At 45.5% G+C, this 13,806-nt stretch overlaps 1 protein-coding gene across 1 annotated transcript in view; it reads right to left on the bottom strand.

Moving 5' to 3' along the window:
* LOC115777204 (uncharacterized) overlaps positions 1-13,806 on the bottom strand; it is a 297,208-nt gene that overhangs the window by 54,851 nt on the left and 228,551 nt on the right. The gene's annotated exons all lie outside the window — the stretch shown is intronic.

A 13,806-nucleotide genomic window follows, 5' to 3' on the forward strand; every position in this document is an offset into this window, starting at 1 on the left:
TCCAACTGCATCAATAAATCTCGGTGCTCTTTGTACTGCTTAGCTGCAGTGACTTTCGCTTCTATCTCGACTGTAACAGTACCCGTCACTTTCCCCAACATTTTGATAATAGGGTCATATTCTCGCTGGGGACTAAGCCACCCTGCTATTGGTAGAGGCTCTTCTTCTACGCCGTTGGGCCATATTACCTTCACTGCCCATTCCAGCCACTTCTGTATTATATCCTTCTTCGTCCCAGGCTCAGGGGACGGCTCCACTTGAACCCAAATTCGCTTCTTCACTTCGGGCGTCCGAAAAGCTTGGTTTATACTACAAGCCTTGTCCACCGCCTCACCAACTTCTCCTTCATCCTTTCCCATACACCTTGAAGCTACATGATATTGTATTGCAGCTTCCCATTTCTTCCATCCTTGTCCCCATGGGACAACATGAATCATAGCCCATGCCTGGACTTTGGAGACTGCTAGCCCTGTTGCACCCTGCTCCTCCGTCGACCCTGTCTCCGATGGCGCAGGCGCCTCTGGTTCTTCCTCGCCGGGTGCCTTGAGTGATTTAAAGAGGGACGCTCCTTCTGATTGGGGCTCCTCTAGCACTCCTGTTTCTGCTGCTGCAGCCATCACTAGACTGGATCAGCACTCTTGTCTTTGTCGTCCCGAGTTGCTCTCCTCCAAGGCCCCTCGTGATATCTCCGAGGCAAGGGATGGAATCGAGCGATGCCTTCCTGCAGAGTCTTCTGGGCCCCTGTCGGTCTGGGTGTCCTCAGCGACGTCTGCTGCTACTCCTGTCCGCGTCACTCCGCTTCCTGGACAGGTTGAGAGCGTCGGTTGATCCCCGCTTACGCTCCTGAACAGCTCACGAAGTCCTCTCTGCCTCGCGCTGCTCCTTCAATCAATCCTGGGGTTATCTCCCACGAATGATAACCTCTCCGGGCTATCTAGGTTCTTTAGGCGCGGCAAAATCCTCTCTTTTAGGCCACGCCCCACGTTGGGCGCCACGTGTTTGATCCCACAGGTATTTTACCTCTGTGACAGCTACTCCGTTTCATAGGGTCATGGCCACACCTGCAGCGGGGTCTTACCCTCTTCTGATAGTTGTGACACTACTTAAGCTGTGGCGGGGCTGCTCGTCTGGCTCTAACTGCTAATAATCCTATCATCTGCCCCTCTACCTCTCTGTTCTGATGCTATCGTTCAGGAAGGCTCACACAGACGACCCAAAACAGAGTACAGATAGTTATAGCAGCCAGCCCCTTGATCAGTGCACTTGTAACCGACCAGAATCTTTTATCGGCTCGGAGTGAGCCCAAGGGACATAAGTAAAGTTGAAGTGGATTACTAAAGACTAGTGTGTCCAAATAGAACCTGATGACATAGCTTGCCTTGCCTTACTTTTACTCTTCTTGGACATTAAGTGTACCGTTTAAAAGGGAAATAAATTCTCAACAAATTTCACTGACCTTTTAGAGTCAAATTTTATTTGCAGGTTTTCAGCTCAAGCAATTTGCATTTAGCTCTGAATCAATCCTTAATCAATGCTCTACATGCAGTAATCACTCCTAAATATCAGATCTCAAAATCATAATAAATCAATCACTTCTTAAACAGAGTAAATACTTATGAGCTGGGTTGATGAAGAGGGGGTTTGAAATTGTCCAAATCGTTTAAAATCCTTTTTGGAAGAAAAGACTTCAAGTTGGTGCCTGGCCAGAAGCGACCACACCCAAAGTCCAATCCGTTGCTGCTGCAGTGAAGTTGGGGAAAAAGGAGAAGTCCAAAAGAGTGAAGTTATCCACTTCTGATTGACTGTCCTTCTTTTATAATCCTTACTGTTCGTCAGGCTTCATTTTAGAAATCCAACAGCTCAGGCACTTCCAATCTTCATCCGACAATGCAGGGAGAATTCTCACAAAGACAGTTTGAAGTCAATTAAATGTCCACATCTGGGTTGGCTTAGTCCAAAGAGCAGACCTGTCTAGGTGCTGAGAAGGGCTCCGCAGAATCTCGTACGATGTTTTCGTGCAACTCCTTATATATGTTGTCTAAGACACATCCTAGTTTTAACAACAACATCATGACAAATCATCACCCCGCTGCTCTTATTACCAATTATGGTATTAGGCTTTATTCAATACCTCATTTCTCGTAATACATGGCTTGTTTGGTACTTTCCAGTTAAGATTATTTTTAACTTGTTTTTCTCCTCTTGTTCCCTCTTATTCCTAGGCAACAGGTTTCAGTTCCTCATTTCCCTTGCTCAGTGATTTCCCAAGATTTCACAACTTTTGTAATACACTCTGAATCATTTCTGTGTTACACACATACTTATCAACCTTAAGTAAAAATCATACAGATTATTTGTTACACTTCATAAATCAACTTTTAACAACCTAATAAATTGGAATCATAAATGCCCACATAGTATGAGGCTCAGGCCATCGAATAACCAAGATCTCAACCTTAATCCACTTCACTTGACAATCGGAGAATAACCAAAGGCTCAGCCAATGATCAGCTCCAGGAGGATCAAAGAAGATCTAAGACTGACTGTGAGTACTGTAACAATCAGACAGCATCTATGTGAAGCTGAGCTACCAGCAAGAAGCCCCCACAATGTCCCATTATTAAAAAAACATACATGTGCTGAAGCGGTTACAATTTGCCAAAGAACACACTGACTGGCCTAAAAAGAAATGACGTAATATTTTGTGGACTGATGAGAGTAAGATTGTTCTTTTTGGGTCTAAGGGCCACAGACAGTTTGTCAGACGTCCTGCAAACACTGAATCGAGCCACAGTGAAGACGGTGAAGCACGGTGGTGCAAGCATCATGATATGGGAATGTTTCTCGTACTATAGTGTTGGTCCAATTTACCAGGGATCATGGATCAGTTTGAGTACATCAGAATACTGGAAGAAGTCATGTTGCCTTATGCTGAAGAGGAAATGATCTTGAAATGGGTGTTTCAACAAGACAAAGACCCCAAACACACCAGCAAGTGAGCAAAATCCTGGTTCCAGACCAACAGAATTCAAGTAATGGAGTGGCCAGCACAATCCCCAGACCTTAATCCCATAGAAAACTTGTAGGCTGACATAAAAAATGCTGTTCATGAGGCAAAGCCTAGAAATGCAGAGGAACTGTGGAACGTAGTACAAATGTCCTGGGCTGCGTTACCTGTTGACCGGTGCCAGAAGTTGGTCGACTCCATGTACCACAGATGTGAAGCAGTTATCAGAAACGGTGGTTATGCAACTAAATATTAGTTTATGAGTCTCAGGAAAGTTGAGTCTTCAAGCATTTCTTAGTTTCTACAGAAAATGTTTGAGTCTGTAAAGAAAGACATCAACACTGCTGTTTTTTTGAACATTATATTTCTTGACTTTCTGTAAAATACTGTCAAATTCAATGACTTTATCCAATTTTCTTGCTTTGGAATAGAACGTGCAGGGTCCCCAATGCATTTGTGTTCATTAAAATACAATTTATCTGAAGAATTTTGAGGTTTACTTACCTTTGCTATTATTATGAACATAACTGTAAGCCTCTGCAGCACCCATAAGCCAATAGGGTTCCGGGGTGAAACCTTCCAAATGCAGAATCTCCATCCACATAGGAATGAAACGCCCGTTCCCAAATCTTTTTGCTAGGTGTTCCCGATACCTGAAAAAGTAGTGACGTTCTAGAGGAAAAACACAGATCTCCCTTCTGTGCTTTTGGATCAGCATTTTAAGAACAGACTTTAAGGAGAGCTTCAGGAAACCCAAAACCACCTCCGGTAGCTGTCCCACTATCTCCACAGGCAGTCCTCGTACACCCAGGTGGATCCATCAGTTTGTATGCTCTGACCTCTGACCCCCTCAAATCCTGAAGCTGCATAGACACTGCAGCTGTCGGGGTCAACCTCTGCGTGTTGTCAGAGCTCTCGTTGAAGTAAGCCACGGTTGTGTCCGTTGAAGGTCGGATGTTTTCAAAAATGATGCACGGCAGCCGTTTTAAAGGGTTATAGCAGCTGGGCAGCAGGTGGAGGGAGAGGGAGGCGTGGCTCTGTTTACAAGTGAACAGTTTTTCTTACAGTGTTTTTCTCTCTTAGGCTGTGATTAAAGAGTTTGTTGACTTTAGATATTTTAGACTCCATCATCTTCAGCCACTCATGCACAGGGAGTCATAGCACGTTATGAAACACAGCTGACTGAGAGTTATAATAGTCTAATAAAAAGTCATCACCATGCTCCGGCTGTTCAGTGGTCTGTCTGCTTGTTCTAAAAATCCATTTACCAAAGAGCTCCTCTTCCTTTCCTACACACTGAAGGTCAAAACGCTTTTAGGTGCAGGTGGTGGCAGCAGGGGTGGAAGCTGTTCATCTTCTTGCTCTTCCTTTATTTTATCAATCACCAAAACTGCCAGGTATCATCATTGTCCTCTTCTTGTTTGACATCACACTTGTTGGTCTGTGTGCTCATTAGTTGTTAGTTATAATTATCAAAATGCAAAAAAAACAAACATTTGAAATATATCAGTCTGTGTGTAATGAATAAATATAATATCCATATAATATAAATATAATATCTTTTCACGATATTCTAATTTGATGACCAGCACCTGTACTGACACTCTCACACTGCTCAGACTGTCACAGCTCAGAGTTCAGCTTCACACTTTGTTAAAGCTCATCTGTGGAATGAAGTCCGGCCGGCCGCACGGCACTGCCGAGGAAAGAGGAGGAGCTTCGGTTTCCTCGTAGTTTCGCACCTGAGCGCTCCGGCTGGAGGCGGGGCTGCGGCCTCACCCTGACACACACAAAGCTCCACCTTCAGTCCTGACGCTCACACATCCACTGTAGGCAGTCTGCCATGATGTTTGGCTGCAGCCACTAAATGTGACTCACTGAGGCCTCTTTTCCACCGACGGGTTCTGGTGCCGGTGCCAGTATTTGAACCATTCACTCGGTGCTCGGCTGAAAAATGGGTTCAACTCGGGCCCACAAACTAGCTGGTGTTGAACCAAGAACAGGTGACTCTGCCGTGTCAACATCAAGTTTTCTGTTGTGTCTTTTCTGGTCCTGACTGTGGCAGCTGTGCTGCTTCTGGATCAGCCCACCAGCTTCTTCTTTGTGTGAATAGTTGGCAGGTCTGGGGTCAGTTCCAGAGCCTTTGTAACAACTAGATTCAGTGTGTGTGCAGTGCAGACCGCAGGGCGCAGCTTCAGCTCCTCCAATCATATTACTGCACCATCAGGAACGAGACATGTGACTCTTGATGTCACACAGGCCAAACTTTCCTCTGTGTGTGTCTGTGGGAATTTGAGTCCACTAAGCAGTGCAGACCTCAGACCTGCCATCTCCACAGAGCAGCTTCCAGCCCAGCAGGCGTCCATATGAAGCTAAGTCCACGTGTCTGCTGTCAGACTGCTGCAGGAACTTTGTGGAGCTCAGCTTTGGCCTCGTCTCTCTCTTGTTGGTATTTGTCCTTTCCAGCCTAAAGTGAAGGAAGAAATGAAGGATTTATTGGAGGACGGCTCTGATCCGTGTCACACACAGACCTTCCTGGTTGGGAGAACACAGGTTGGATCCAGCTTTGCTCTGAAGGCCCTGAAGCCTTTCTCCTCAGCTCTGCTGAGTGTGTCTGTAACCATCATCCAGCTGCTCCTTTCTGCTCGCTGCTATACAAACATTAGATTATATTCAACTTTATTGGCATTAAAAAGTTCATATTCACCAAGAACTGTAGCATCCAATCTGAGTGCAAGCAGCATGTAAGGTGCAGACAATAATGCAACATTTAAATATGTGTCTACAGTATATGCACATTTTATATGCATGTGTATAATGATGTTAATGGTGCCTCCGAGGCCGAGACCAACACACAGCTCCATGGAAGCAGAAACACCTCAAAGATGTGTGTGTGAAGGCTGGCTCAGCTCTGAGGACACATCATCCAAATATTGAGGGGAGCCAAATGGAAACCAGTGGAATCGGTGTCTCCAACAGGTGCTCACAGGTGGGCCTCCACACGCTGCACCTGGATTTTTAGAGCCTCCATAAAGTCGGCCTTCAGCAGATGTGCTAAATCTGATCCTGGAGCAGCTTCACAGAGTATTCAGAGCCTTCACTTGGTCACATGTTGTTCTGCTGCAGCCTGATGCTGCAGCTGTTTCCATTCATGTTCTCCTTCATCTCCACTCAGATGATGATGAAGTGACAGCAGAACTTTAGGATGTTCTCCAAAGAACAGAGTGAAATCTCAGATTTCCTGAAGGATTCAGAGCTTCTGCACAAACACTTGAAATGGAGCTCAGGTTCCTCTCATTCCTCTGGATGATGCTGAGATGTTTCTGCAGCCTGATTGGATCAAAGCTTTGAAGCAGCCTGGTTAGTGTGCGCACAAAGCTGCTCAGTCACAGGAAGTCAGTGACATCAGTGCAAAGAGCCTGAGATGATGTGTGTCTGTCAGAGACATCAGTCAGTGACACATTAGCAGTGAAACGAGGTGTGCTGGAAGTGTGCAAACACAAAGTCCACGAGGAGGCAGGAACCCCGAAAATCCAAACACTGAAACACTAAAACATTCACAACTTCCAAGAACTCGGAATCTGAATCCCAACAAGCTCAGAGACACCACTGAAGGAACTTCACAGCAACACAACTTCAAAGAAACACAACACTGGGCAAAGGGCCCAGGACCATGACACATTATTGATCCTCAGGAGGAGGTCAAAGGTCATTCAAAGGTTTTCTCTCTCCTGCTTCAAGATCCAGCAGGTATCAGCAGAGGAGCTTCAGTGTGCCCAGCAGCACATGACTGTTTCCATGTGACCTCTGACCTTTAACACAGCAGGAAACAGAAGTGAAGCATGAAAAATGGATGAAGTTCACAGGAAGAAGAAAACTAAATGAATGACTTTAATTATTGATGTTAAAGTTCATCAGTGAACTAAAGTGTCACAAAGCTTCCAGAATAATCGAGTGCATTCAAACATTAATGTGACCTTTAGGGTCAGCTGCTCTCAGGCTGTTTGTACTGATGTGTGACAGCAGGACGGCTCTGACCCCTCACAGGCCTCTCACACTGGGACGTAGACTCTGCAGACCCTGAAATATGAGTGTTTCCAAAACGAGCGCCCCCTACAGGCAGCAAGAGACAATGCAGCCTGATTACCTGCAGACTGCTTATTAAAATCACGTTTCCTCGTCATGGTTCAGCGTTTCCTGCAGCAGCTGATGCCACTTAGTCCCCACAGAGCTTTCAGTGTGAACAGATGGGACGCCGTTTTATTAACACAGTGTGCTGAAAGGAAAAGATCCTGAAAACATTTATATGAGGAACAGAGCAGCAGCTGCTCAGCACTGACTGACATTACTGTGCTTTCGTTATGAAGATTACACTGTAAGAGGCTGAACTCTGCTGCAGCTCCTGTGCACAGCTGATCATCATCAGTATTGAATCCTTTATTGAAACAGGCGGGCCCTCTGACAGATCCAACCCTTTCCAACGTTCCTGAAATCAGAGAATGCAGCTTCATCTCTTGGAGCCGCTTCCATTTACAGGCAGCCGAGGATTTCAATCCAGCTCAGTGTGAACGGCTGATGTTCAGATGTCCTGACACCGAATCCAGTCATGGAGGGAAGCAGGCAGCGTGTGCAGCAGAGCCTGGAAATAAGCATCAGTGCTGCTCTCTGCCATCAGCAGGTGAAGGCAGTAAAGTGAGCGTGACACCAGCAGCCCTCCTTCCTGTTTACCTGCAGGCAGGACTTCCTGCAGTCGCTATCCTGCTGTTCAAACATGAACTGATTGATGTTTCTGGGCTTTACAGGCAGATATTATTGTGTTCATCCAGCTGCTCTCACTCACTCTGAACATTTCAAACATATCAGAGTCTAATATTTATGAGCTGAAACCAAATGATGTGTTTGGATGTTATTAGGAAGTCTGGGTTTCAGCTTTGGTGCTGACTTCCTGTTTGTAAGCTCACAGAGCAGTCTGAATGATCTGAATGAGTTCTAGCTGACACACTGACATGTGCAGCACTGTATGGCCTCCAGCCTTTGACAGAAAGAAGATGAAGCATTGATGGATGCTGTCCAGGCAGCTGCTCCAACACCTCCACCTGTCTGTGTTCCTGCAGGTGAGCACGATGCAGCAGCACGACTGAAGGCAGGACTCCCCTCTGTTTCCACCCACTGCTCAGCATGAGTCAGTGTAAATGTTGCAGTTATTCTCCTGCAGCTGGTTTCCTTCATGCTCAGGGTGCAGCTTTGTTGTAAGACTTCATGAGGCCCCATCAGCAGCTGAAGGCTCACTGGGTGAGGACATCTTCAAACAGAGATGCTGGACATTTCTGCTGTGGGATATCTGAGCATCTTTGTGGTGGAAGGTGTGATGTGACAGGACATGTGGGTCCATGAGCTCTACAGCAGAGTGAGCCACTGTCACAGGAGGTCAGGAGGACCAGAGGCTCCTGGGTCCAACTAGGAGGAGGAGGAGGCCGCAGGTCTGAGCCCCCCCTCTGAGGCTGGCAGCAAACAGATGTAGTGTCTGATCTACAAAGTCAGATCTTTGAGCAGATGTTCAGTGGAAGCTCATGTAGGAGTTTCCATCTCACTCTGATGTGTGAAGCATGCTGCAAGCAGAGAGCAGAGAGAGAAGAAGCAGCTCAACATGAGGCTGACTCAGTGCTGTGTTCAGGACCACCAGAGTCCTTCTCTCCAGTGGACAGCCACTGTGTTCAGACTGTGGGCAGTTGTTGGTACTTTGGAGCCACTGACTAAATGAAGAGGAGCAGAGGCTTTGGTTTCAGTGGCTCACAGTCAGCTGCATCATCAGTGCCTCTTTAAAGCTTCCACAGCATCATGTGTTCATCAGTGACTCCAGTGAGGACACATCAGTGGATCATCATCATCATCATCATCATCAGCTCTTACAAACTGACACACTTTGTTCCCACAGTACAACCTGCAGATGGAAGCAGCTGGACTTCTTGGAGGTTCTCCAGAGTTCCTAAAGTTTATTGAAGCCGTGCACTTTGACCTCAAATTTGTTCAGACTCTGAGAGCTGATGATGTTTCCTGCTGTTCCAAATCTGTCCACAAACCACAAACACATGGCTGCAGATGCAGTTTAAACACTTTATTTTACTGAACTGTTGTCATGAGTTTAAATTTAAAACAGGAAAAATAGGAAACCTACAGAGTTAACGAGTCTGAGTTAATGAGCCTGAGTTAATGAGCCTGAGTTAATGAGCCTGAGTTAACGAGCCTGAGATGGTTGTTGGTTTAAATCTGGAGTCTGTCTGTTTATCATGGCTGATGCTGCTGCATAGTTGATTATAATACTGCACACACACATGCACACATTTGGGGTAGTGAGAACAAGGGAAGGACAAACTGGAGGAGGACACACATGATAATAAATTATTTAAAGTAACATAAATAACATAACCAAACTGTGTAACTCAGTAGTGTGTGTGTGTGTGTGTGTGTGTGTGTGTGTGTGTGTGTGTGTGTGTGTGTCAGTGTGTGTGTGCAGGTGTGTGTCAGCGTGTGTACTGATTGGTTGGATCAGCATGGAGGACAGCAGCTCTCCTCTGATGCAGCAGTGAGTGCAGAGATGCAGTGTTGGTGCTGATGAAGGCTGAATGCTGTCAGCTGCCTCTGCTCACAGTTTGCCTCCTTCAGTCTCTCTGAGCTGTGGGAGGAGCTCGTCTCACCGCTCTGCTCTCTGAGAGCCTCTGACAGGCTCACTGTGAGCTCTTGGTGTCTCTGAGAGATCAGAAGGTGGATTGGAGTGTTTGAGGCTCACTCAGAAACGCTCACTGTGAAGCAGAGCAAACCTGAGCGGCTGCTGCTCTGGTTTCATCTCAGAGGATGAAGAGCTTTGAGAAAAGCCTCATTTTAAGAGCGCGAAGAGGCCAAAATGTGTGAAGGTGGAAACCAAAGGCTTCTTTGCACAGTGAGCTCGCTGCTTCACACTGTTTCCTTTGTGCTCTTCAGCAGTGACGATGGAGATCAGTCCCACTGTAGTTGGTGCTGAGCATCACTAACACGGCTCAGCCAGCATGGAGGCTCTGAGGAAGACTCTGCTTGGTGTCAGTGTGATGTCCTGATGCTCCTGCAGCTCGGTGTGCTCACTTCTTTGGATCCAGCATCGCAGACGGAGGACGGCGATGCTGCTTTCAGATTGGCCGACCTCCGACCCCGGCCCCGCTGTCACATCTCAGCTAGAAGAAACGACTCCTGCAGGAAGAGCTGCAGATGGAGGTTTGTGTGTCTGTGTGTCCCACTCTGTGACCCCTCGGCTCTCTCTGTGCACTGGATTCACTGTCTGCTTCCACTGGGAAGCAAACTGGGCTCAGATCAGAACCTGGACCTCCAACAAAGCTCCACTCCTGTTATTCAGGAGCACTTTAACCAAATCCATGTGATCATAACAAGGCGACACTTTGTTGATCACAATCAGCAGGTCTGAATATTGTGTTAACATCATGTTGGTTCAAATGAACTAAAATCCTCCTGATTCCAGGACAGTGAAATAAATGTGAGCTGAGCTTTGATTGGTTTGTGTGTGAGGCAGTGAGAGCTGCAGAGGGCGTGTCTGAGGGAGGGAAACAGGAAGTTTGCAGCTAAAATCTGCTCCCAATGAATCCTGGAGCAGGACCGTCACACTCTGCTCCCAGACCAGCAGAGTTCTTCACGTGTCTCCTTCAGTCAATAATGGCTGTTAGAGTGTGTGCTTTCCTTTCCAACAAGGACCTCCAGCTGTTTGTCGCCCTCTGCACTTCAGGCTGTCTGCTTGTCATGTCTGTGTGTGTCCACCAGGGGTCTCCCTCATTGTCTCTGCAGCCATGAAGAAGAGTTTTCTTCCGCCTCTCTGCTCACTGTAATGTGTGATCATTGTGTCACAGATGAAGACAAATCAAACACACTGAGCTCAGCAGGAACTTCCTGCTAACACAAAGTAAAATGAGCCAAACAACCAGAACATTTCCCCCCTCTGCAGCCCTGTTAGCAGGGCTCGTACACCTTTTCCAGCATCAAATTCAAGCACTTTTTAAACACTTTTAAGGTCCATTTTCAAGATTTTCCAGCACATTAAGGGGTCATTCACAATTATCAACATTTTCCAACAACCAATGATTTATAAAGGAAAATCATGAACATTATCAGGGGGGCCCACTACTGTGTGGTAGTGGAGCAATTTACCATTTGCAATTTAGAAGTGTGGCGGCATAAACATTTTGCGTACCTCCAGTGCAGTACAATATTTTAAGATTTCCAGGATTTTCAACACCAGGATGTGTTTTTAATACTTCCTATTACATTAAACATCTCCTGGCATGTCTAGGTGATATTAAAGCTTGGTTGGCCTTGAACTTTTTAAATTTTAATGAAAAGAAAACAGAGGTAATGGTGTTTGGACCCAGTGGCTCCTGTGAGTCCTCCTCTGTTGACCTGGGACCCTTGGAGGTATATTTTAAACCCATTATTACTGATCTTGGTTTTAAGGTGGACAGTGATTTTAAATTGGACAGCCAAATCAGAGCTGTGGTTAAGTCCAGTTTTTATCATTTGAAGCAATTGGCATCAGTAAAAGCATTTCTGTCTAGGCAGCATTTTGAAACAGTGATCCATGCTTTTATTTTATCTCGACTGGATTACTGTAATTCACTTTATTTTGGAGTCAGTCAGTCGCTACTCTCACGTCTGCAGCTGGTTCAAAATGCTGCTGCATGACTTTTGATGGGAACTCAAAAGAGAGAGCACATGACCTCTGTCCTGGCCTCACTTCACTGGTTGCCTGTACATTTTAGGATTCATTTTAAGATTCTTATGTTTGTTTTTAAATCTTTGCACAATCTTGCCCCGCCTTACCTCTCTGAGCTTCTTCACCCCTACATACCTTGCCGGTCTCTCAGGTCAGCAGACCAGCTGCTCTTGGAGGTACCAAGATCAAGAAGGAAGCTCAGAGGGGACAGGGCTTTCTCTGTTGTTGGTCCTAAGTTATGGAATGACTTGCCTTTGCAGGTTAGAGCGGCCCCTTCACTGTCCACTTTTAAAGTTCGTCTTAAAACCCATCTTTTTTCCTTGGCTTTTAACTCCAGCGGGATCTAGTTTTAAACTGTTTTTTTTTTAACCTGAAAGAGTTGTTGAACTGTTATTTGTGTTTTAATGTACAGCACTTTGTGTCAGCTGTGGTTGTTTTAAAGTGCTTTATAAATAAAGATGGTAAAGATGGTAAAATACCAAAGAACCAGGAGAAATGAAATGTCATGAAAAAATATCAACATCTTCTCTGTACACTTTTGGGGAGGGGGGGTCTGGAAAAGAGTACTCTTTGTAAACTTTGGGATCAGCAGTTTCAGTTAAATCTATCATATAGCAGATGAACACAGTGATATTAGAGATGTGAAATGAAGTTTATAGGAGTTACAGAAAGTGTGCAATAATTATTTAAACTAAATTAGCCAGGTGCATAATTTTGGACACCCTTGTTGTTTATTGATTTGAGTACCATCCATCCATCCGTTCTCTTCTGCTTTTCAGGGGCCAGGTCGCGGGGTCAGGAGCCTAAGCAGAGAAGCCCAGGCTTCCTTTAGCACTAATTATTGGAACACAAAATGTATTTTGTTAGCTCATTGACCCTGGATCTACATACACAGGTGAATCCTATTACGAGGGTTAAAACAACTCTCAGATGAGCTGAAGACAAAGATTGTTCAGCATCATGGTTTAGGGGAAGGATCCAAAAAGCTCTCTCAGAGATTTCAGCTTCAGTTTCCACTGTGAGGAACATAGTGAGGAAATGAAGACCACAGGCACAGTTCTAGTTAAGGCCTGAAGTGGCAGGACAAGAACAACCTCAGATAGGCAGAGGAGAAGGATGGTGAGAACAGTCATAGTCAACCCACAGAGCAGCTCCAAACACCTACAACATCCTCTTGCTGCAGATGGTGTCACTGTGCATCGTTCAGCTATTCAGAGCACTTTGCACAAGGAGAGGCTGTATGGGAGAGAAATGCAGAAGAAGCCTTTTCTGCACACACACCACAAACAGAGTCGCTAAAGCACATTTGGACAAACCAGCTTCATTTAGGAATAAGGTGCTGTGGACTGATGAAACTAAAACTGAGTCATTTGGACATAACAAGGGGCGGTATGCATGGAGGAAAAGAACACAGCACTCCAAGACAAACACTTGGTACCCACAGTAACATTTGGTGGTGGTCCCATCATGCTGTGGGGCTGTGGGGCCAGTGCAGGTACTGGGAATCTTGTTAAAGTTGAGGGTCACATGGATTCCACCTACCCACTGCGCCACTGCCACAGAATTGTTGCCAACTTAGTGACTTTGTCACTTGGACTTTTCAGACCCCCCTAGTGACTTTTTTTTTTGTCCAAAAAGTGACTATCATCAAATTTAGCGACGTTTTCTGGTGTCATCTGGGACTTTTGAAGAGTTTTAGAGATATACTGGTGTTGTGCCAAAAAAATGATTTCCGGTATTTGCAAAAAAAAAGTTATTGGTTGTATTTAAATTGCTGTAGTTTAAGTTTAGTCCTAAAATCTGTGAAACGTGTCAAACATGTCCCTCGTGAATGATATCACGTCATTCTGAGCGAGAAACAACACTCCTGTCACGGGTAGAAGCTGCAATCACTTCCTGGCAAAGTGCCTTTCATATATTCTTTATTAATGAGGGTAAAAATTATCACTATATTTACTATATATATTTACTGCGTCCGGTTTCCATTCTTGATTCAGCTTTTTGGAACAATACTTCCGCTTCCTTGTTGAATGTGTTTTCCACACCTGCT

This window comes from Archocentrus centrarchus, unplaced genomic scaffold (genome assembly GCF_007364275.1).
Source record: "Archocentrus centrarchus isolate MPI-CPG fArcCen1 unplaced genomic scaffold, fArcCen1 scaffold_45_ctg1, whole genome shotgun sequence".
NCBI classification, from domain to species: Eukaryota; Metazoa; Chordata; class Actinopteri; order Cichliformes; family Cichlidae; genus Archocentrus; species Archocentrus centrarchus.